The 23,117-nt window shown below is 44.8% G+C and overlaps 1 pseudogene; it reads right to left on the minus strand.

Moving 5' to 3' along the window:
• Positions 1-10,383: 10,383 nt before the first annotated feature.
• LOC136647175 (5S ribosomal RNA) lies at positions 10,384-10,500 on the minus strand (annotated as a pseudogene).
• Positions 10,501-23,117: the final 12,617 nt, after the last annotated feature.

Raw genomic sequence — 23,117 nt, forward strand, 5'->3', positions numbered from 1 at the left:
ACTTTGTACTCCCTGATAAAATTCCTTTCAGAGGCCCTGCACTCAGGTGAGAACTGCTGAGTGTACAGTGCCCCTGTAAGACTTGGAAAGGTACATGAATTGATATGGCATGCACAGGCACAAAGTAATTCAGTACCCAATGTGATTGCCCTGCCCTGCCCATATTAATGCCTAGTAGGGTGTGCTGTCCTATAAAAATACCATGGAACCATCGTAGTGACTAACAAAAGAATTCTAGTATTTGCTAGTATTTTCCAAGTCAAAGTTAATATATTTAGTATTTAAATACTCTTTTGGGTTCTCAAAGATCTTCACATACATTTTCTCAGGAATCCTAACAATCCTATAACTTAACGCTATATTATGATTTGTTTCATTTTTACCCTGCACTTCCACCAAGGACCTCAGAACAGCACATAAGGTTTTCCCCTCTTGTATCCTAACACCAAGCCTGTGAAGTGAGTTAGGCTGAGAATGATGGGCTCAGGGCAACCCTGTGAACATAATGGCTGAACAGAGATTTGAACCCAGTTTTCCCTAGTCCTAGTCTAACACCAATTTAACCACACCACAGAGAATAGTAGATTGCCTATGACCTGTAGGTATTTATGGCTGAGCTGAAATTTGAATTAGAACACTTCCTGGCTACACCAGCTTCACTTTGGCTGTTTGGTTCCCACTATTGTATAATACAGTACAATAGCTACTGCTACAGATTGTCATTCACTCCCACCACCGGCCTACAAGTGTCATAAATGTACGGGAAAGCACATTTGCAATGAATCATGAGCCAGGTAGGCTGGCATGAGAATGCGCGCTGGCCTCCCAGAGCCAAATCCTGATCGGAAAGGAGTAAGTTTGAACCGGCTAAGGGAGGCCTATGCAGGGAGGGGGGTGGAGAGGGTGACGGAAGGGTGCAAAGGGGCATTTTGGGGTGGAGGGAGGGTGGGCCAGTGGGCAGACTAGGCCTGGAAGTGGGGGGGGGGACTCTTCTTGGCAACTTAGGCTGGATTCTAACCCCTGTCCCTGGCCTGATCAGCCTTACATGGGCCACTCAGATTTGCACCAGTGAATTTGCTAGCGCAGAGCCAATTAGAGGTGGCCAATGCATGACAGGGGGTAAGGGGAAAAATATTCCCTCGCTCCAGGTTGTGTCACAGCCACCTCCTTCCCTGTGTTGAATACAGTGTAGGCCAGTTGGACTGCCTGTTCCAGCTCAGGTTAGCATTGGGCTGCCTACTAGGTAAGCGTTTTGTCGAAAAGCAGCACTGGTATACATATTTTTACTGATGATTAAATGATTAAATTTAATGATGATTTCATCATCACTGATAAAGTAGCAGATGAAGAAGAAAAAGATGAAGAAGACAGAGATAATGAAGATCAGAGCTTGAGTAGTGAGAATGGGTTAGAGGTGCTAGCTGCAGAAACTATAAGGTGACTGTGAACCAGCAAGGAAAAAATGAAAAAAAAAAATTGAAGGAGGAAAGAAAAACTGCTAGGTGAAAAGGGATATTGTCTCAAACATGAGAAACAGAATGACAGAAGGCACAGAAGCAAGGGTAGGACAGGAAACCATGGAGAGCCAATAAGAGACATGGATTGCCTGTCCCCAAAGGGAAAAATGTTTTTCCCCAGAAGAGAGGCAAAGGTTAAAGTGTTTTCAAGCATGTGCAAAGTGCCTCTCCTTTGTGAAGGGAACCAGGTCCTGTTTTGCTTTTTTTAAAAAAAAAAAATACGTGAAGGACACTATGCCTCTAAGCATGAGCAGAGTGCCCTTCACAATGTTGACAAACACCTTTTAAAGAAACCAGTTCATGGACTGGCTGCTTGCAAAGACCATGTTTTGGTTTTCATCCATAAAAAGGAAACTATAGTAGAAAACACATAATATTTTCTCCTGGCTTGACAACTTTTGGGCAGCTAACTAGAGGGATTAAATGCTAGCCAGGCCAGTAAAATTCAGGCTGGATGGGAGCTCTAATGATGAAGCGACTATAAGTATATTCCTTGCTGCAATGATTAATTGCTCAGAGAGGTCATAGACACATGTTGAGATCACAGCTCACCACATCCTGTGAAATCTGGATTGGAGCACCCTGTTCTCAAAATGTGCCTGTTATCTATCATTCACATGACCAGTCATAAAGCAAAAAAAAGAAAAGAAACATCATAGTGGTTTTCACCAGAACAGTCATGAATACAAAATTATTTGTGTGGAGACACTCATATTGTCAGGTGTTCAGAGCCTCCAATGTAAGAACTCCAAGCATGAAGTTGATGAGTCCCTATAAAGCTTAGGGAAAGCAGTGATGTGATCTTGGCAATGGGACAGAAAGATGATTCATTAATCATTTTATTGATCCATGAAGAAATGTGGCATACTGGTTGGAATTTTGAGCCAGGACTAGGGAGACCAACTCAACCATGAAGGTCACTGGGTAATGTTAGCCGGTCTCTCAGTCTAACCTACCTCACAAGACTGTTGTGTAACTAAAGGAGAGAAGCCATTTGGGGTCTGGAAGACCCTGTGCCAGGGATTGGTTAGAGTCAGGCTCCACAACAAAGTTGAGAGTGGCCCAGCTGAGATGCTTGTAACCCTATGTTGTCTAGAGCTACATGAATGAACCTCTGTGAGCAGCACACACACCCCCTTTCCGGGCCCCAAGCTGATGCAGCTGTGCCAAGAAGGCTTGCACTGTATCCAGTGGGGGGCATAACAGGAAAGGGAAGTGAGGTAAAGGTTTACTTACCCTTCTTTTCCACACCATGGTCTCCTATTGGTCTTCTTGAACTTGCTCCAGCCCTTTGTCTAGCAAAGTCATGCAGGAAGAGCCATTGCTGCCAATACCTACCTGCTGCCCATCCTCAAAACACTCCCCGGGACCCTCGATCCCTGCCTAGTTCCACCCATCCCCCATCCCATTCTGCCCACCTCCCGCTCCTGCCACCAAAGCTTACCTTTGCTGGTGGACACATCAGAGTCCATTGGCAAGCCTTTGGAACTGGTTTGCAGTGAACCATTTGTGGTGGTGGTTCTAAAATGGTCACCGACCACAGACTACTTATGCTTCCAGATGCCACTTTAACAGTGGAAGGCTCTTCCACTATTGTAAACCTCCTTCATCCAGCAGCCCAGCCCTGCATCAGATTGGGCTGTCAGTTTCATACATAATAAAAATATGATGGTTTAGTGCAGGGGTGGGCAAACCCCAGCCTGGGGGCCATTTGCGGTCCTTGGGGACGCCCAATCCAGCCCATCAGAGACTGTTGGAGCCAGCCCTGGCCCACAACTGCTTATGTCTCCCTGTGTTTCTAGCTTGGTCTGGGTTAGTCTGTGTGTTTTCATTGTGCAAGTGGCATGTGGCAAACAGTTCACGGTTCTCATGTTGTTCTACATGCCTGTATTATAGTTCTCATGTGTATTATTAAAAAGCTCAGTAAAATTCATTCATTCATATATTTCCCATCTCTAATTATTCATTATGTGAATTTATACACATTTAAAATGTAAATTAATCTTTTTTTTCCCGGCCCGACACATGTCAGAGAGATGATGTGGCCCTCCTGCCAAAATGTTTGCCCATCCCTGGTTTAGTGCTATGGGAACATAGCTATGAACATAGCATACGCTTATGTGCTTCTCCCTTTTCTCCTTTCTCACACACAAGAGGAAGTTTAAAGCTTTCACATTCACATTAGAATAGTTTCACATAACATATGAACTAGACTAGTGTTTCTCAATGTTGGTCCTCGCCACTTCACTTCACATGGTCCACCTATTTGAAGTACTGTCAGAAGTAACTGGTGATGTCATCGTTTTCAGTTAATTCTGAAACTGGTGATGTCATCGTTTCAGTTACTTCTGTCAGAGTGGACAGGAGGGCTCTTTTGAGCATAGAAAAGCATGCTTTGGAGCTCTGTCTGCAAAGCCTCCTACCACTCTTTGATGTGTCAAACAGCTGCCCCTAGGCAGCAGGGGTCCAGGAGTCCTCAAGTACCATGAGATATCACCTCAAGTACCAGTGATGGTATCTGTACTACTGGTTGAGAAACACTGAACTACTGTGCTTTCTTCTAAGTGAAAATAAGTTAGAGTCAAACTGTGATCTGATATCCTGGTTTGTTAACTAACTAGAGTTAGAACAAACCCTGGTTCCCCAAGTCTATACCTAGCTCAGAAAACCAATGCATTCTAACATAAAAGTGGATGCTTTAAATTCCCTTCTCTTGCAGGTGGGATTGGAGGAGAAAGGGAAGCACACAAATCTGTAACTCTCAGGCACAATCCAGAGGGCTCCTTTGGCTGGAGCAGGTCTCCTGCACCAACACAAGAGTGATGCGAACATGCTGTAAAGCACATTCATGACTGCTCTGATCCAGACCCAGAGGGGGTAAGGCCAGCACAGGAGGTAGGGGAAGGTGGCTGGAGGGTATTCCAGGGGTGGGGAGGGGCATTTTTGGGCAGGGGTGGGTGGGTGGACCAGGAGCCAGATTGGGCCTGGGAGGGGATGGGATCAGCCACAGCAGCTCAGGCCAAATCCTAACCCCCATTCCCAACCCGATCAGCCTTACATGGGCCACTCAGACTTCCATCAGCAAATTTGCTGGCACAGATCCAAGTAGCCCCATAGGGATGGCTGAGGTACGACATGGGGTAAGGGGGAAATATTCCTTTACCCCTAGTTGCGTTCCAACCAGGACCTACCTTGCGCTGGATACAGGTCACTCGGCCTGCCTGTTCCAGCGCAAGTTAGGATTGGGCTGTCATTCACATGGCACTAAAACGTGGTTGAGTGTTGCCCCGGAAATTGGACACTGTCTAGCACTAAAGGCTCAAAGTTTATGGGGTGCACATATGCTGAGATATAGGATTAGATACAAATAGGTACATTTATTTTACATAATGTTGCATACAAAATCTAAGAGAGGGATATAACATAGGGTATAACTATTTCTTACTACTTGAAAATATTCTTGTTTTCCTTGTGAGGTAAACTGTTCTGCCATCACTTGACTGAAGTTTTATTAGCTTTATTAGGGGCTGGGCAATATTTTCTTAGGAGCTGGATATTACTTATGAGCTGGCAATTGTCCAGCACCAGATCCATGAAAAGCTTTCTTTCAAGATGGGATTCTGTTCAAACTAGAAGCTAGTAGCCTTGGGCAAGTTACCACCTTTTAGCCTGACTAACCTTGCATCTTGCAAAGGTAAAATGAGACTTGTAAAGTGCTTTGTACGTCCAACTTTTCTGTTCCTAGGAAACCGAGATGTTTTTCCCAGCCTTGTCCAGTACTGTCTGCTTCTGTGTCAACTACGCTTTCTTCCAAGTCCCAGCCATTTTTTTTTTCCAATGGGAGTCCCTTTTAAATACCAAGGAATTTCCACTTTGATTCAGTCCAAATAAAGAGATTCTTCTTTTAGGATTTCAGCCAGAAACATTGTGACTGTGACTGAGACCTGACCTTCTGAGCTACCTGACCTGTGCATTCTCAGGCCCAGAGTCCTCTTCACACATACAGGGTGACCCCAAAAAAACAGAACCCACAAACCTTTGAATAAAACTGTTAATTTTAATTTATCTTCTTTTTTCTTTCAGGGTATACGAGTCGATTTTGTGCATGAAATATTGGAATAATAATCTTCCCCAATATGTCTTTGAGTTTGAGTCCAGTAAGTTTCTTGAAATTTACTGGACCTTTGTAGGATTTAATAAAATTTTTATGGGTTCTGTTTTTTTGGGGTCACCCTGTATAAAAAATAGGGAGGTACAACATTGAACCCTGCGAATGGCAGGTAGAATGAAACTTCTGGATTGGCCAGGCATAGCAAAATAGTAGGAGCCAAGCCTCTTGCTTCTGCCTGGTCATCAAAGCAGAATTTTCTGCTCGCTGCACTTCAAATTCTAATTTCTCTAGGAGCAGGAACTAGATAACACCTTCTGGGTCTATGTTCAGACATAGCCATACTACCCATGGTCATGACCTGGCTCTGGTTACAAGTCTAAAACATCTCTAAAACCTGTCTGCCCCTGACCTGGGAATTCTTTATTTACCACCCCCTCCACATTTCAGAGATGCGCAATTGACTGTGATTACTTAGGGAAAAGACACTGGGCCCATGCTTCAGACACTCTTATTTCTCAGTGCTGGCATGAAAGCAGGTATAAGAATAAGTCATGTTAAGACTTGGTTCAGATTAAGGGCCCAATATTGCCAGACATCACCAGTTTCTTTTGCAACAGCCATTGCAAATGTTCCACATCATGGCAGCCGGGAGAGGAACGGCGACAGCACGGAGGCCAGTGCCAGTTAGCATTGGGCCTCTGTGCCAATCCGACGACCACCAGGAGCCACCAGTAGTATGTTCCCCATCATGCAGTGGGGAGGCGTTCTGGAGCATGGAGACGGTGGCAGAGACACAGAGATGGGCCATTTCTGGGTGGGGAGAGGGCAGCCTGGGGATGGTTTGGGTCCAGAAGGGAGCAGGAATGGCAGCAGATCCCCCCCCCCTCTCCCTGGCCTTGGAGCCCAACACAAATCTCCTTGGTTCTGCTATATAGCTGGCACAGATTCAAGTAGACCTATAGAGGATAGGGGGCTGACATGGGGTAAGGGAACCAATGTTCCCTTGCTCTGATGTGAGCTCTGGTTGCCTCCTTGGTCCTGCAGGATACAGGGGTGACCATTTTGGTGTCACTATACTATGGGGCAGCAGCCAGCATAGGATTAGATTGCCCACCCCGTTTAACAAGATAAATCAGTTACAGCACAATCCTAACCAGCTTTCCAGTACCAATGCAGCCATGCCTACAGGGTTCACACTGCATTCTACGGTGGACGGGGGGCAGTCACAGAGGCATCCTGAAGGTAAGGGAACATTTGTTCCTTATCTTGGGCTGTGTTGCAGTTTCATGGATGCTGGAGAGTTGGTTAGGACTGGGTTGTCAGAGTATTATTTCAGCACACCAGTTGTATCAAGACATGTTGCCATAAATACCCGGTTCAGAATTTCATTGCATTATGAATCAAGCATCATTTTCCCAGAAGTTCTTCTCCAGCTAGGAATGTAAAACAAAATTCTTCACACATGCAGTCAGAATGTCCATGCCCAAAGGAACATTAACACCTTCTTCTTGTTGGTTATCACAAAGTGACCACACCACTCACTTAAATAATATTTCAGGGGACAGGGTGTTGAGGATATCTTCTCTATTTGTTTAATCCTCTGTTTTTTCTTGAGCCTGTGTGATTGTTGTCCCGCATCCAGATCTAAAACATTGTTTTCTTTTCAGAGTTGTGTTTTTATTTGGGGGGGGGGGGGATGAATTTCCAAGTGCCTCTCCAGCATGGCTGAAACTGAGAGTAATTCCCAGTAAACAAGACAGTAAAGTGCATGCATGCAGCATTACCAACATACATGTGCCAACGTTATAAGCCAGGCAAGAAAACAGGCATGTTTTTTCCAAATGCTCACCAAGAAGGCTCACAAATACCAAGCTAATTCCAAATAAAACCAAAAGGATGGGTAGCCCAGTCCTATCCCCAGCGCTGCCACTGGGTGCAGCAGTGTCAAAACGGCTACCACTGCATCCAGCCGCACCGCTGGGGCTGCCTGAGGTCCCCTTGGGTGAAGGGAACTTTCATCCCCTTCTCCTGGGGAAAGCCCCAAGTCCCACAATGGGGCTTCCCAAGTTTCGCCAGCTTAAGAACCCCCATGTCAGGTTTTGCCTGCCCCAGAATACCTCTCTCGCCACCTCCAAAGCCCTCATTGCCACCCAGAGCTCTTGCCATGCTCCAGGCAGCATCTGTCCAGTGCTGGGCTCAGTGCTGACTAGCACTATGCTGGCACCGGCACCAATGCTCACTCTTCTGTGGGTGCCACAGACATGCCTTACATTTGAGACACCTAGCACCAGCACTAGAGCTCAGCACCGGTGCTGGCCCACTATAGGATTGGGCCCTTAGCCTACCGCTAATTCAGCCCTCATAACCAAGACACTTCTCCCCAATACAGAAGTGACACAGGAACCCTCATAAAAGTAAAATCTGTAGAGACAATTCTCTTCTTATAAGACCAACATTCTCCTTCAGGATTAGATGGAGAATATGAATTTTTTCAAAAGCAAAAATGAGTACCCATGTGTACCCAAATGAGTACCCACCACGCCCACGTATTATTGAAGTTCTCACAATATACCTTGCTTTGGCTATCCTGTGCTCAAGCTTCAAATCCTTCTTAGATCTCCAAACTCAATTTTATAATTTCCACTAATATTCAAGTGGCTACAGAGAATCATGACTGAAGACAGATTCAGGATCTTGCATATCATCTACACTGACTACCAAAAAGATCCAAACTCTAAGATATTTCTGCAGAAACTAGATATTGTGGGGCAGAAGCTTCCACAGCCTCTTAAATAAAAGTACGCCAATTAAAACGGATACAAAGTGGGCTCTATCCCACCAAAATTTGTTTTACAATAAATGTGTTGGTCTCAGTACTTGGTCACAAGATGTTTTGCTGTTTTTTCTACAAGTGACTCATGCAGCTACCTTCTTGGAACATATCATCAAAAAGCAAAGGAAATAGGAAGTTATTAATGGGGGAGGGGACAGGACTGACATGTGCTTATACATATTTCATAAGAGCCCGTTTTGTGAGAAAGCACTGAATGAATCACTAGGGTGTATATTATAAAATGCATTCTAGGATGATTTCAGTATGCCAGTCCATATTATATGGCTTGTAACACCAACACCTGTCCTGCTTATTCATTCATCTTGCCCTATATGAAAGCCTCAACAGTCAGCCTACAATTCAGGACTCAACTGCTGAAATCCATGAAAGCTAATTATTAATAACTTAAAAACCAAGCCAAGCAAACACAAGGTTATTTTTCATCTTTGAGCCCACCTTACAAGGAGAGGCCAGACCACATTAAACTGCGTGCTAATAAGCATGATTTAATTAACAGATGAAGAAGCCCCTTCAAAAGCCGCACTGGCAGATTTTGAACTTGATCTTCTCTCATTTGATGTCATGCAAGACCAGATAAATGACAAGTATTTCGAGAGTCTGCAAAGGCCTTTTCGAACAGCTGCACAGTCTTCACCCCTCCTTTGCAGCAGGTTTCTCACTTAAGAAAAAAAACACGCTTCATTACATCGCCTCTTACTCGAGCTGCAAGGGTCTATTCAAAGAAGATAAGCCTCTTAGAAATGAAGTAGCGTTGAATATAGGTTTTGAGTGACGGCAGGAAGGTTTATCCATTCAACAGACAATACTGCTTTCTCTGCATTAATCTAGGAGGCGGACAATGATCTGTTTTTAAGGCCGCATCTCATCTCTTTTCCCACAGCAGAAGGTGATTAGAGTTAGGAAACAGGGACTGTGAAAGAAAACTGAGTGCTATCTCTCCAGCCCTCCTGTTTCCTGAATGGGGAGGAGGGAAGTTCTAGGCCAAGTACATCCATCACAGATTCACAATCAGGATGTTTCTGGTTTATCAGATGCTGCTTAGAAGCCTGGCAAAGGTGACGGTACACAGGGCATGACCACCACCCCCCCGCAAAATAAATTTTATGTTATCTTTGCAGATAAGGTCGTAGACATAATGAAAATATTTCATTACCATGACTATTATTACTTATTATTATCAAGGGCTCCAATTAATTATAAGTTCCAGTGAAAGGAGGAAAAGGAGATCAATCCAGGGCATGAACTTAGGTCAGGATAGAACTGGCAACTTTTCAAAGAATAATTCTTGTATGCCTTAGAGATTTCACAGTCTCTAAAATTAACCAACAGATGCTGTTGACTACAGCATCTGCGTTTTACGTTTACACTAGCTATAAGTGACTAGTGACTAGTTCTCAGTATGTTGTCATGTGGGATGTTCTAAGGCAGCAATTTTCAACCTTTTTCATCTCATGGCACACTGATAAGGCACTAAAATTGTCAAGGTACACCACTAGGTTTTTGACAATTGACAAGGCACACCACGCTGCCAGTGGGGGGCTCACATCCCCCATTGGCCCTACTAATAAATGACCTTTCCCCAAGTTCCTGTGGCTCAGCACAGTGGTTGAAAATGGCTGCTCTAAGGAATGGCCATATGTGTATCCATCTAAGTCACCATATTGAGAACTAGTCACTTATAGGTTATAAACTTTTGGGGAGCTGCCTGTTACTATACTCTCTTGGCCAGCAACTGGCTGTCAGAGGGAGCTTTTTAGAAGGGAAAGGGTGGCAGCAGGTGAAGCCTTCAAATGGCCTGCAGTCATGTCTTGTTGCCACACTTATCCACACTCTTCTTTTACCACTGGGACTGCTTATCATACCAGAGTTGGCAACCTTCAGTCTCGAAAGACTATGGTATAAGCCTACAGCACCCGGTATTCCCAGGCGGTCTCCCATCCAAGTACTAACCAGGCCTGACCCTGCTTAGCTTTCAAGTTCAAATGAGATCGGGCATGTGCAGGGTAACAGTTGCTGCCATTGGAACTGGACGTCGGTTGGTGCAAGTCATGGGGCTGGATTTGGTCCAGTGATGGTCCACCGGTTCCTGACCTGTACCATACTCTCTCCCCTCCAGTGCTTCTCTAAGATTATGAGACTATTATGACCTACTCTCCATGAAGCTATCAGGTAGGATATCTTGGGGAAAGATAATTGCTCAGAGTTATAGCATAGGAACTGCATACAAATGACCCAGGTTCAATCCTAAGGGCAATTATGGCCAATTCTCTGCCCAATATGGTGACAGACACATGGATAGCTAGAGGTCTTTCACCTTTGTGTTTCAGACACCATGTGATTATTATGACCTATATTCATAGTCAACTCACTGCTACAAACTGAGTGACTTGTTGTAAACAATTAAAGAGGCAATGTCCTATTATTTATTTACTTCATACATATCCTTTTCATCTTCACCACAATCCTGTGATATCCTGTGAGGTAGTCTAGGTTGAGAATGACTGGCCTAACGTCACTAGGTGAGCTTCATAGCTGAGTGAGGTTTCAAAGGACCTAGTCCTTCTCCGACACTAATTCTTGGGTAATCGTGCCCTATCAACTTTGCATTCTTCATTATTTTGTTGTTGTTGTTGAGAAGAAAAAGATTTATATTTATGCCACTTTTAAGCAAAAAGTAGTTCACAAAGCCGTTGCCATAGCTAAATAAATAAATGGTTCCCTGATTCCAAGGGGCTCACAATCTATTAAAAAAAAAAGAGAGAGAGAGAGACAAGTAATAGGCCCCATAAAAGAAGCCACAATGAAGGGCAATTGCTGTCCACCTCATACTAAATATAAAAGGACAGCACTTTAAAAAATACCTCTTTGCCCAGTTAGCAGGGGTAATAAGATGCCTGTTCGATCGCTGTCAATGATACTGCTATTACTATTATGAGGGCTTACAAAAAACATAATCACAACAAGTCTACACTATTGTTTCACAATTTAGGCGTCAGTAAATCCAAAAGTGAGTCTTTGCACCTTGCTGTGAATCTTGTCCCATTGAAATCTCTTCCCAGTCTCTGAAATGCAAAATGGCATCCCGGGCAGACAGAGAGACCACTCTTTTGTATCTATAAGCAATGATCCATAGATTTTTATTTTAGAGCTAGGGGAGACACGTGGTAGAAATACATGCTTTTCTGCTGCATGCCAAAGCCATGTAGCTGCACTTCTTCAATGAATGGCTTTTTGTTATTCTTATCTCTGGGCCTCCACATTCCTCCAAACACATCTGTCACAGCACAGCATGATAACCAGTTGCTAACAACTCCTGTGCAGCAACTTCCCTATCTCACTGAAAGACACTGACCTCCCAGGAAGAGGCAAGCTAGGCCAAGGAAATCTGTGTATCAGATTCTGTCTTGTTTGCTATGAATGGTATTTTGGTTGCCACTGCAGCCACAGTCCCTTATGCTGACCTGCTTTTTCGTCCTATTAACATAGAAGCCCCAACTGTATTGTCTTGAGACGTTATATCTAACCTCAGGAAATGGTGCTACAGATACAGCAAGCAGGTTCCTGGTTGTTTCAATAATTCTCTTATTATAAAGTCCAGCCAGTTAAGAATCCTATTCATTTGCTAGCCCTGTCATCTTGATCACATTTGAATGTCTGGGGAGAAGAAGGTGCTTAGTAGGCCCTGGATTTCAAAAGTGGGGGCAGAAAAAGTCTGGGCAATGTGTTGGAGACACTGAAAGTTTTCATTTTGACTCCTTAATGAGGCCGACCTTTGACCGAGGTTGATGAGTTCCATACCTGTCCTGGTGTGTTTTCTGAAAACATTTGACATGGGTTGAAGCTTTGACGGGGGATATGACTAATGAAGTCTTGGTATAAAAATAATGGGCTGCAATTGTAAGTCATTTGTGTGAAACCAAACTCCTTAAAAAGTTGTCTCTGCTCACTTTCTGTTTTCTAAACGAGTCAATAATATGAATCAGATGGCTCCAAAGACTAGACCTCCAAATATTTCCTCTCTCAGTCTCCTTTCTATAAATTAGCTGCCATTTCGTGCAATTTTGGTTGCCTCCGGGCATGCCTTAAATTGGTCTGTAGCTACTAAATGGCTGAAGCTATTGCAAAACGTGTAGGCTAATACATAATGCCTCGGTTTTTTGCTAAATGTAGAGTAACAGCTCTTCTTGTGAGGTCAAGAGGCCCATTTTGCTACTACTCAAAATGCAAGACAATTATATGTAAAGTGATGGTGGGGGAAAAAATATATCAAGTATTTGATTTCTCCTGCAAGTTACAGATCAAAAAGGTGGCACAGACTTTTCACCAGCTTCTTCTGTTTCCTCTGTTTCCTTGCCCCAACCTCCATTTGCTGGGTTTCACATCTGCATCTCTCCTTCTGGAAGTCTTGGGGAAAATCTAGTCAGTCATTTGAGTCAGAGGCCCCACCATAGAATGAGCCATGCGCACTAGATGAAGACATATACTAGAGTCAGCTCACTGTTGGGCCCAATCCTATCCAATTTTCCATTGCCTGTGCAACTATGTCCATGGGGTGTGCACTGCATCCTGTGGTGGGGAGGCAGTCACAGAGGCATTCTCGTGGTTTGGGAACATTTGTTCCCTTAGTTCGAGGCTTTGGTGCAGATGCACTAGTGTGGAAAGTTGGATAGGATTGGACCCTACATGATTTTCCTTGTCAGTTATAAAATTAATTTATAAAAGGTTTCCTTTCTTAAAAAGCAAGAATATTGGGACTTGGAAAACAAATGGACAATTTAAGAAAATGACTCTCCTACAAACATGAGGTGTTCACCATTTCCTTTACTGGATTATTTTTTTATCCCAAGATATATTCAGCATCTCCTTTTGTCCCTATGGAATCAGAGTTTGCAATGAAGACCTAGAATCTTGTGGCTAATCTTGCATTGTTACAATCTACCCATTAACATGTCCCTGGAACCATAAGGTTATTTTTTACATGGTGTACACAGGTAGGTATGAGATGCTACAACACACAGGCCATGCATCTAGTTCCAGCTTACGCTAGTATGGTGTAGTATGACTTATTCTTTGTCCTGATATCACAACATAACACAATCTCCATCTTGCTCTACGTCATCAGTAGACGTAGCAGCCCTGCACGAGCACCCTAGATCCTGCAGAGCTCAGCTCCGCGGATCCACCTCTCTCCCTCCCCCGACACACTTCCTGCCTGCCCCCTGGCACGCCTCCCCCCAACGCCTCCCCCACACCCCTGGCCAAGCCCCTGCCTCCAGTTCCGCAGTCCGGTGGTCCAGGAGACCGCTGAGCCACAGAACCTGGGTGACCGCCATGTGCTGAGCCAGCGCTGGGCTAGCTCTGGTGACAGCCTGGCAGTAAGCCCCAAAAGTGTGCCTTACATCACGTTTGCGACTGCGGTCCGCGGTACGGAGTCGTGCCGCGGACCACAGGATTGGGCTCTAAGCCTCTTACATACTAATTAGGCCATGTGAGAATGTTGCTGATCAAAATACATTCTTGCCAATTTATGTGTTACACTCACATTAATTTTCAGACCATTGCATTTTTTATTTATTGTATTCATATCCCTCTTTTCAGTATGGACTGGCTCCTAAAGTGGCTTATAATTTCAATAATACTAAAAAGGCACAGTTTTTTGGTGGTGTTTATAGGATTTTAGTTGCAGATAGACTTGGGGGCAGGTTGATAAATGTTAAAAATGTCAGCCCAGGTTCAGTTTCTTTATTGCTCTGCAGAGTCTTTTGGTCCCTGGCAAAAGTTAACCCTATTTTTCCACATGTGAAAATATTCTGTGTCTTCTTTCCTACAGTAAAGTTGAAGTAATACTCCTCCAAAAACCACCCCTAGAGCACGAGATGTAAGTCAACTCCCTACCCTAAGGCAGGAATGATGCCTATATTTAAAGCATCCCTGGCAGAGGACTGTTTGGTCTTCCCTTGGAATGGTCCCTGGAAAGAAATTTTAAAACCTCTCTACAAAGCTTGTTGTATTATTACACTGTACTGTCCTTACTCATCATCATGTACTTCACAGAGACCTAAATAAGCCTTCCTATGCAATTTAAATCAATTGCTCTTTGTTCTAAATGGGTTGTGGTGGATAATTGTTCTGAGTTTTCACCCAGATAGCTATCAGAATAATTTTTACGTCACTACGTCAATTTCTCTCTGCCTTCACCCCCCCCCCAAAATATTAATTTCTCTCAGCTTTGCTCCAACAAGCATGAAATATTTCCCAAAAGTAAAGCAAATGGGGAACCTTCCTTGCATATAATGGCAGCAGCAAAAATCCAGGAATAACCTGGGTCAAATCCTAAAAATATAATAAGGTAACTGTCAATTGTAGGGACTTCTAAGGAGGAGAAAAGGGCTACCTGAACGCACAAGAACACAAGACTGCTGTCCAGGATCAGATGAACTTTCATTAAATCCAACACTTTGTTTCCAACAGCAGCCAGCTAGATGCCTCTGGATGCTCAGGAACTAACAGCACAATCCTATCCTTGGTGAGGGTTCTGGGAGGGTTCTCAGGCCCCTTCCCCTGAGGAATGTCCCAGACCCAGCAATGGGTCTTTTCAAGTCTGTGCCGGCTATTTTGCTGGCGCAGACAAAAGACACTTCTCAGGCTTTTCAGCCTGACACAAAGGATCCCTTACTGGGTCATTTCCTTCCCCTGCCCTGTCCTGCCACCTGCCTCACAGCGCTTCCCCTCACCCTGAAAACCTGCATCACCACCTTGCAGACACTCCTGCGGCATCCTCTGCCTGACGCTGGTTCCAACACTTACTAAAGTGGGCCCAGTGCTGGCTCTCCCTCCTCACAGGGTCCTGTAAATGTGCTCTACAGCATGTTTATGACACAAAGCACCAGCACTGGAGCCCACCACCGGCATTAGGGCCAGATTGGATTGGGTCCTAAATGGGACAGCAAGAGCACTGGGGTTTGTATAAGGAGGGGTGGAGAGATAATTATAACAAGGGGGTGGGAGAGGATGGTGATCCCTATACATGCATGCTCCTTTCCCCTAAATCTGCCTTTCTCCAGCAGTTTTTGTTGGTGGCGATTTTAGACCAAGTAACTTCACCAGGACAAAAATGAAGGAACTAGTAGGGAGAGAATGCATGAGCGCAGGCACTTCTGGGTTTGCGCCTGGAAAAAGACCCTAAAAATCAATGTAAATTCGCCCCCTGGGATGGCTGGTGGGCCAAACTAAGAGCATGTGGTCCTCAGCTCATGGAGCAGAACATAACCTGCCATGCTCACACTGCTGAACAGCTTGGCCTGTTCACAGCTCGTGACGCTCTGGGAGACTAGTCACAATGCCCCAGGGTGTCACGACACCCAATTTAGGAACCTCTGCCACAATACATCAATAGAGCCTCACAAACAAGGTTCCTGTTGCCTGCCTGGCCTGTTTGTTTGCATGGCTTCTTGATGCTGGGCACATGCCAGGCAAACATGACCCCAGACCAGTCTCATGGCATTTTGCTTAACAGATGGCAAGGAAGCATCAAGTTGCGCAGGCCTTCAGGGAACTGTGGTTCTGCAGAGCAACACCCCCCCCCCCCCCACACACACACACACACACTCACCTTTTGCTGGCTGGCTTAGGAAAAACCTTGCCTTTTGGGAAAGCCCATGACCAGCTGCACCTTGCTTGGTCAACAAATTCAAACTGTAAACAAGGCCACATCCTTGTGTCAAACTCTCTACTGTTGCACCTATATCCTTGCCTCCTTCCTCACTTCACAACAGTCTACTGAGTTGTGCCATGAGCCACTGCATTTAGTCCCTGCACACACAATAGATTTTCCCCACATGCACATTACATGTCTCTCACATGCAGTAGTGTAGCTAGACTACACTACACTGTACTGTACTACTACTACCTACACTACGGCTAATGTTATAATGCAGTTGTACAAATCTATGTAAGGCCACACCTGGAGTATTGTGCTCAGTTCTGGTCACAGCATCTCAAAAAAGACATAGTGGAAATGGAAAAGGTGCAAAAGAGAGCGACTAAGATGATTACTGGGCTGGGACACCTTCCTTATGAGGAAAGGCTACGGCGATTGGGCCTCTTCAGCCTAGAAAAGAGGTGCCTGAGGGGGGACATGATTGAGACATACAAAATTATGCAGGCGATGGACAGAGTGGATAGAGAGATGCTCTTTACACTCTCATATAACACCAGCACCAGGGGACATCCACTAAAATTGAGTGTTGGGAGAGTTAGAACAGACAAAAGAAAATATTTCTTTACTCAGCGTGTGGTTGGTCTGTGGAACTCCTTGCCACAGGATGTGGTGATAGCGTCTGGCCTGGATGCCTTAAAAAGGGGATTGGACAAGTTTCTGGAGGAAAAATCCATTACGGGTTACAAGCCATGATGTGTATGCGCAACCTCCTGATTTTAGAAATGGGCTAGGTCAGATGCAGGGGAGGGCACCAGGATGCAGGTCTCTTGTTATCTGGTGTGCTCCCTGGGGCATTTGGTGGGCCACTGTGAGATACAGGAAGCTGGACTAGATGGGCCTATGGCCTGATCCAGTGGGGCTGTTCTTATGTTCTTATAGAGGGTGTGCAAAGCACTATGTTTTGCAGGAAGCCTCACTGAAGCATGCAAGTGGACCTTCCCCCTCCTCTTCTGAGCCATTCCAGATGGTGGGAGCAAAATGGAGGTATTTGCCTCCATTTTGCTCTCACCTCTGGGAATGGCTCCAAAGGAGAGGGGGAAGGGCTGCTTGCAGGCCGTGGTGAGGCTCCCGGCAAAACTCAGTCTGCAATCACTAACCACACTTTCCTGAGAATAAGCCCCATTGAACAAAATTGGACTTACTTCTGGTTCGGACTGTGCCCTTAGTGCATTGCACCCCCTCTAGCTACACCACTGGTCACGTGTAACATCCCCTGTCATTAGATTTTTCAACCAGGCCCTCCCAGCAGGTCTAGGCTGGAAGACAACTGCAGCGAGGCACTTCAACCCTGGAAGAGCATGACAAAGAGGAACCATGTGAAGGCAATAACCCATCCACTTGAAGCCAGTCTCCAGTTACATTCAAATTACCATGTCACTCTAAGTAAAACAGGGCAAAAGTCTCAAGAAGCTCTACATTTTTGTCCAATTTTTGCGCCACACAGTTTGCCCAGACACAAGGAACGTGACCAGCTATGCATATATACACTGGACACGTCTCCACTTACTGTAGTTAGCATTTAAACTTTATTGACTAGTAAGTCAACAGCAATGCTGTGTAAAACTCACATAACGCAACACTGTTGGCTCAGAAACAGTTGCTTCACTGCCTAAGTCTCCAGCAACTTAAACATGTTGATTTTATAGTTATAGTCTTCCTTTTCCCTCCCTCATTTTTTCATTTGATTCGCTGTTGTTTATTTCCAGCAAGTTAAACAGAAGAACATCGCATCTTAGCCCTGCTGGATCAGGCCATAAGCCCATTATCCTGTTTATCACAGTGGCTACCAGCAGCCTCTGGGCAGTCCACAAGAACAGCATATTTCTTTCCACTGCAACTGGTATTCAGGGACATGCTGCCATTAAACCTGGAGACCACCATGACTGGTAGCCACTGACAGACCTACACATCATGAATTTGTCCAGTTTGCCCAATCCCCTTTTAAAATCAACCAAATTAGTGGACATCACCACAGCCTGTGACAATGATTATAATGATGCACTATATGAAGAAATACAGTGAAAGAGCAGCACTCTGTTAAACAGCAGTTTACTGGAATTTTCACCTGCCTCCCCTGGTGAGCGGAAATGCCAGTTAAATGGGTGCTGCTTACTGAAGTGTCGGTTACATGAGCCCCCAGCCCCTTTCCTCACTTGCCTGACAGGGCTCCTATGTGGTCAGGCTGCCCTTCTTCACAAATGCCCTCACGGAACAGCGACATTCCACCTCGAAAGGAAGGAAGTGGAATGCCTCTATTCCTATAGGGCCCTAATGAAGAAGAAAGAGGCATAGCAGCACCCCAGAGGGAACCCAGTCAGATAAGTGAGGCAGCAGAGGGAGCTCTGTTGGGGGGGGGGGATTTGTAAAAGCTATATAAATTGACATATTTGGGTAACCAGCAACCCCCGTTCCCCAAGCATGCTGATAATAAAACTCTTACTAGACTTCCTTCTCTCTGCATTATATTTCCAATTACAGTGGATGATTCTCTATTCTAGCATTGTGAGAAGACTCTCTCTATTCACCATCTCCATATCATGTATAATGTTACCACTTTCAATCACGCTCCCCCTTAATTGTCTTTTTCCAAGATATTACCTCATAAGTAAGGTGCTCTGTTACTTGCACCTTTTCCAGGTCTACAATATCCTTCTTGAAGTGCGGCAACCACAGATCAAAAGTGGCCGCACCACAGATTGTTATACAAGCATTATAAAATTAGCCATCTTATTCTTGATCCCTTTCCTAATTATTGTAGCTTGGAATTCTAACATGTCTTCTTCACCTGTCCCACACACTGGGTCACTGAGCTATTTACAGCTGCAGATCTGGGATTTGTCAGTGACAGCTTAGACCTCCTCAGTGTATATGTGAATTTGGGATGATAATGATGATGATGATGATTTTGCCTCAGTGTGCACCATTTACTGACATTGAACTATTTGCCATTTGGTTGCCTTATTAACCCAGATTCCAGGTCTGCTGCAGCACTTCACAATCTGTTTTGGTCTTTACAGCTCTGAATACTTTGGTGTCATCTGCAAACTAGGCCACTTCACTGTTTATCCCCAAGTCCAGATCCTTTATGAACAAGCTACACAGCATGGGTTCCATACTACTGAGGTCTTCCTCAAAGTGTGATGATCACGTACATGTAGCAAGATACAAATGTAGTAAAAAATAATCACACAGCCTTTCCACCACAAACAGAAAGCTCACATTATTCACCCCACATCACGTACCCACTCCTCTGCCATAGGAAGAGGATGCTCAACCAAGGACACATAAATCAGGCCAGAGTTATCCTAAAAATATCAACATATTTGCTTTTGAATAGATGTGAGGTTCAAATAGGCATATCCTGCCTATGTCCTGGTAAGATAAATAGGATCTTCAATAAACCAAATTTACTCTTTATTTTTGACTTTTGAAGAGGGATGAGGAGGAAAACCAAAAGTGTGTGCATGTGTACACACGTACACACATTATTTTATTTTTAAGAGGAGCCTTAGCTCACCCATCCTTACATGGAAAGTTAGTCAAAGCTCACAGTTTCCACTTTAAGTACATTTTCCATAGTTAAACTTTCTTTTCCCACATGACAAATGGACCCTTTTCAAGGAAAGGGCATGATTGCAAATGAGGATAAAGTCAAAGAGGGCATTCTTTGCAATTATGCATAAAATATGACCATTTGAATATATACGGGGGGGGGGGGGCAAACAGGATTTTATGTTATGTTCTACCCCATGAGTCTCCATATCTTTCTTACGTCAACAAGGCTTTTTAAAAAACGTATCTGGAGTTGTAAAATTATACTTTTAGTTAACATAATAACTTTGCCATTTTTCTCCAATATTTTGAAATTCTTTTACAGATTAATTTTATCCTGCACCAGCACACAGTGTGCAGGGCCACTGATGCAGCGCCTGCTAGATCCTGCTGGCCGGCTGGGGACCTGGCCAGCCAGGAAAGGAAAGAAAAATCTCACTTGCCTCTCTGGCCACTGCCAGATCTCACATCGGCCTACTCAAATCTATGCCAGCTCTTTTGCTGACATAGATCTGTTACATGGAAAGAGGCATGACAGGAAGAGGACAGGGGTATAGAATTTGGTGGCCACCAGCACCACCAAGATCCACGCCATCCCAGCCCTGTCCTGCCCCCATCCTGGTCCGATCCACCCTGTCCCAGCCTGATCCTCTCTGATCCACCCCCATGACCAGCAAAACTGCAGCAGGATGCAGGTTTCTTGTTGTCCCATGTGTTCCCTGAAGCATTTGGTTAGCACTGTGTTCCCTGAAGCATTTGGAAGCACTGCGATATACAGGAAGCTGGACTAGATGGTCTTTTGGTCAGCTCCAGCAGAGCTCTTATGTTCTTATATGAACAATCCATCTAATTTGGGAGTATTGTTGCTTTCAGAGGATATGGAATGGCCTCGGATAAGTCAAGTTTCAAAAGGTTTGCCTTCAACCAAAGTAGCATCAGCAATTTCATCTTGCTCAGCCAACAGTCTGTCCCCCATCCAAGCACATTTATGAAAGAATCATTTTGCTTGGCAAGATGTTTCTTTGGTTTTTCCCTTGGTAGTCATTACTCAGACTTTTTCACATCAAGCATCACTCCACATGCAGTTTGTCTATCAAGCTGAAGACAACCCAACTACCATGTACTCCAGCCTGTCAGGTACTTGATCTGTTTCATTTATTTATTATTTTAATTTATACAAATACAAATTCCGGGGCACCCCTGGTGCAAAACTAGGGCTGGGCCAAACTTTAAAAGTTCAAAAGTTCCCCATGTTTGCATTCTTTGGGGTAAGGGCAGAATCTGGGGGGGAGGGGATGATTCCCTGAAGTTCCTTGCTGTTCTGATAAGCTGGCAGCCATTGCTTCACTCTACCCAATGGTGCATTCTGGGAAAAACATAGCATTACAGTTTAATAATAAAAATTATAATAGAACAGTGTGTAAACACAGATAAAAGGCCAGAATCAGCAGCTATAAAAGCAATAAAAATCCAGCTTAGCTATAGCATGATTCTAAAACATGCTGAAATGCTTGGGCAAATTAAAAAATTTCACCTGATGCCAGAAGAGCAACAGAATTGGAATCAATGCCAATAAAGGTCTCTAAATCTAAATCTAACAGGATTGGTACCAGGCAAGCTTTCCTAGGGAGGACTTTCCATATTTTAAGCCGAGAAGGTTGTGCCACCTGCCTCCGGGAGCTGGGCTGTTGGATGGCCGAGTGTGCAGGCTCTACTCGGCCCCAACACACTGAATGCACTTGGCCCTGTGACATCCACTCTGCCCACCCCCAGAAGCAGGGCTGGGCATCATGCTGCGCAGGTGCCACTTCGCCCCAGCTTGCCAACCGCCCCCAGTGCCGTGGGCTGAGCTGGGCTGAGCCCTCATGGGTGCTTCACATAGACACTGGTTTGGCTCCCAATGACCAGAGTCGATTGCTCATGGTCATCTGCTGCAAGCAACAGGACCCAGTTCGGGCCTTGTGCCCCAACATCAGGGTGGGTAAATGGACAGGTCCAAAGTCCCTGAGGGGTCCCTAAGCTTCAGCCTAGTTGGCCTAATAGGTAATATGGGTCTGGGTGGGTCTCAAGACTGAGAAGCGAGAGAGAGAGAGAGAGAGAGAGAGAGAGAGAGATTTCCTTGAAACATCTCTCCCGGATCTGAAAATGGGTCCTCAAAATCCAGGAAATCCACACTTATACAAAAGTCAAAACAAACAGTAACAAGAACTGAGCAGTCTGGAAAAGCATGGCACTGAGACCTTAAGCACTGAGACCAGGTTGGTAATCAAGAGTAACAAAAGGAGCTTAGTAAAACTGAATAAGCTGACTGAATAAAAAAGTCAAAATAAGAGAACCATAGAGGATGCAGGACATCTGCAAGAGGGATCTGAAGGCCTTAGGAGTGGACCTCAACAAGTGGGAAACCCTGGCCTCTGAGCGGCCCGCTTGGAGGCAGGCTGTGCAACATGGCCTTTCCCAGTTTGAAGTGACACTTGGCCAATAGTCTGAGGCTAAGAGGCAAAGAAGGAAGGCCCATAGCCAGGGAGACAGGCCAGGGACAGACTGCACTTGCTCCCAGTGTGGAAGGGATTGTCACTCCCGAATCAGCCTTTTCAGCCACACTAGACGCTGTTCCAGAACCACCTTTCAGAGCGCGATACCATAATCTTTCGAGACTGAAGGTTGCCAACTACTAGAGGATGCAGTAGATCAAAAAGCAAGTCATATATCAAAAATAAAACAGAACTGACCAACATGGCTGGTTGGCAACGGATGGGCACAACATTTCGTTGATGGGTAGACATTAAAACAAAGTGGTAGAATGCATATTCCTGGATATTTTCCTATCCATAGCTATTCATTCTGTCCAGAAGGAGACAGGGTCTTGTTTTTGTGCTCCTACAAGGAGTGGATGTGCCCGTAAATAATGAACACAGCACATCAATGACAATCCAGAGGTACCAAACTCGAGCATCATCTTTCTGCATGAATTTAAAAACCTACAGTTGCTGATGTCAAAGGATCACCCAGCGAATCACCGATGAATTAGGACTATGTGGGTGTCCCATCCCACTTCTTTCCTAAACAGGTGAGGCTCAGCTTCCCAGTCAGTTGGCACATGTCAATTTCAGCAGGAAAGTTGGCCGAAAACCCCTTGTTTGAGGGAAATACAGCCATGAAGTCAATACCTATAATACTTGTCAGATGCCACATACCCCTTCTGTAATAGTGCTGAATTTGAAAAAGACAAAGGCTAATGCAGGATGATGCCTCCACTGCTTTTAAGATGCTGAGATATAAGAAGATCCACTAGAAGGTTAGAGGTGTCCACAAATAAGAGGAAATGGCAAAAATAAACAGGTACAATCAGGGATTTTTAAC

This window comes from Tiliqua scincoides, chromosome 3, assembly GCF_035046505.1.
Source record: "Tiliqua scincoides isolate rTilSci1 chromosome 3, rTilSci1.hap2, whole genome shotgun sequence".
Classification (NCBI taxonomy): domain Eukaryota; kingdom Metazoa; phylum Chordata; class Lepidosauria; order Squamata; family Scincidae; genus Tiliqua; species Tiliqua scincoides.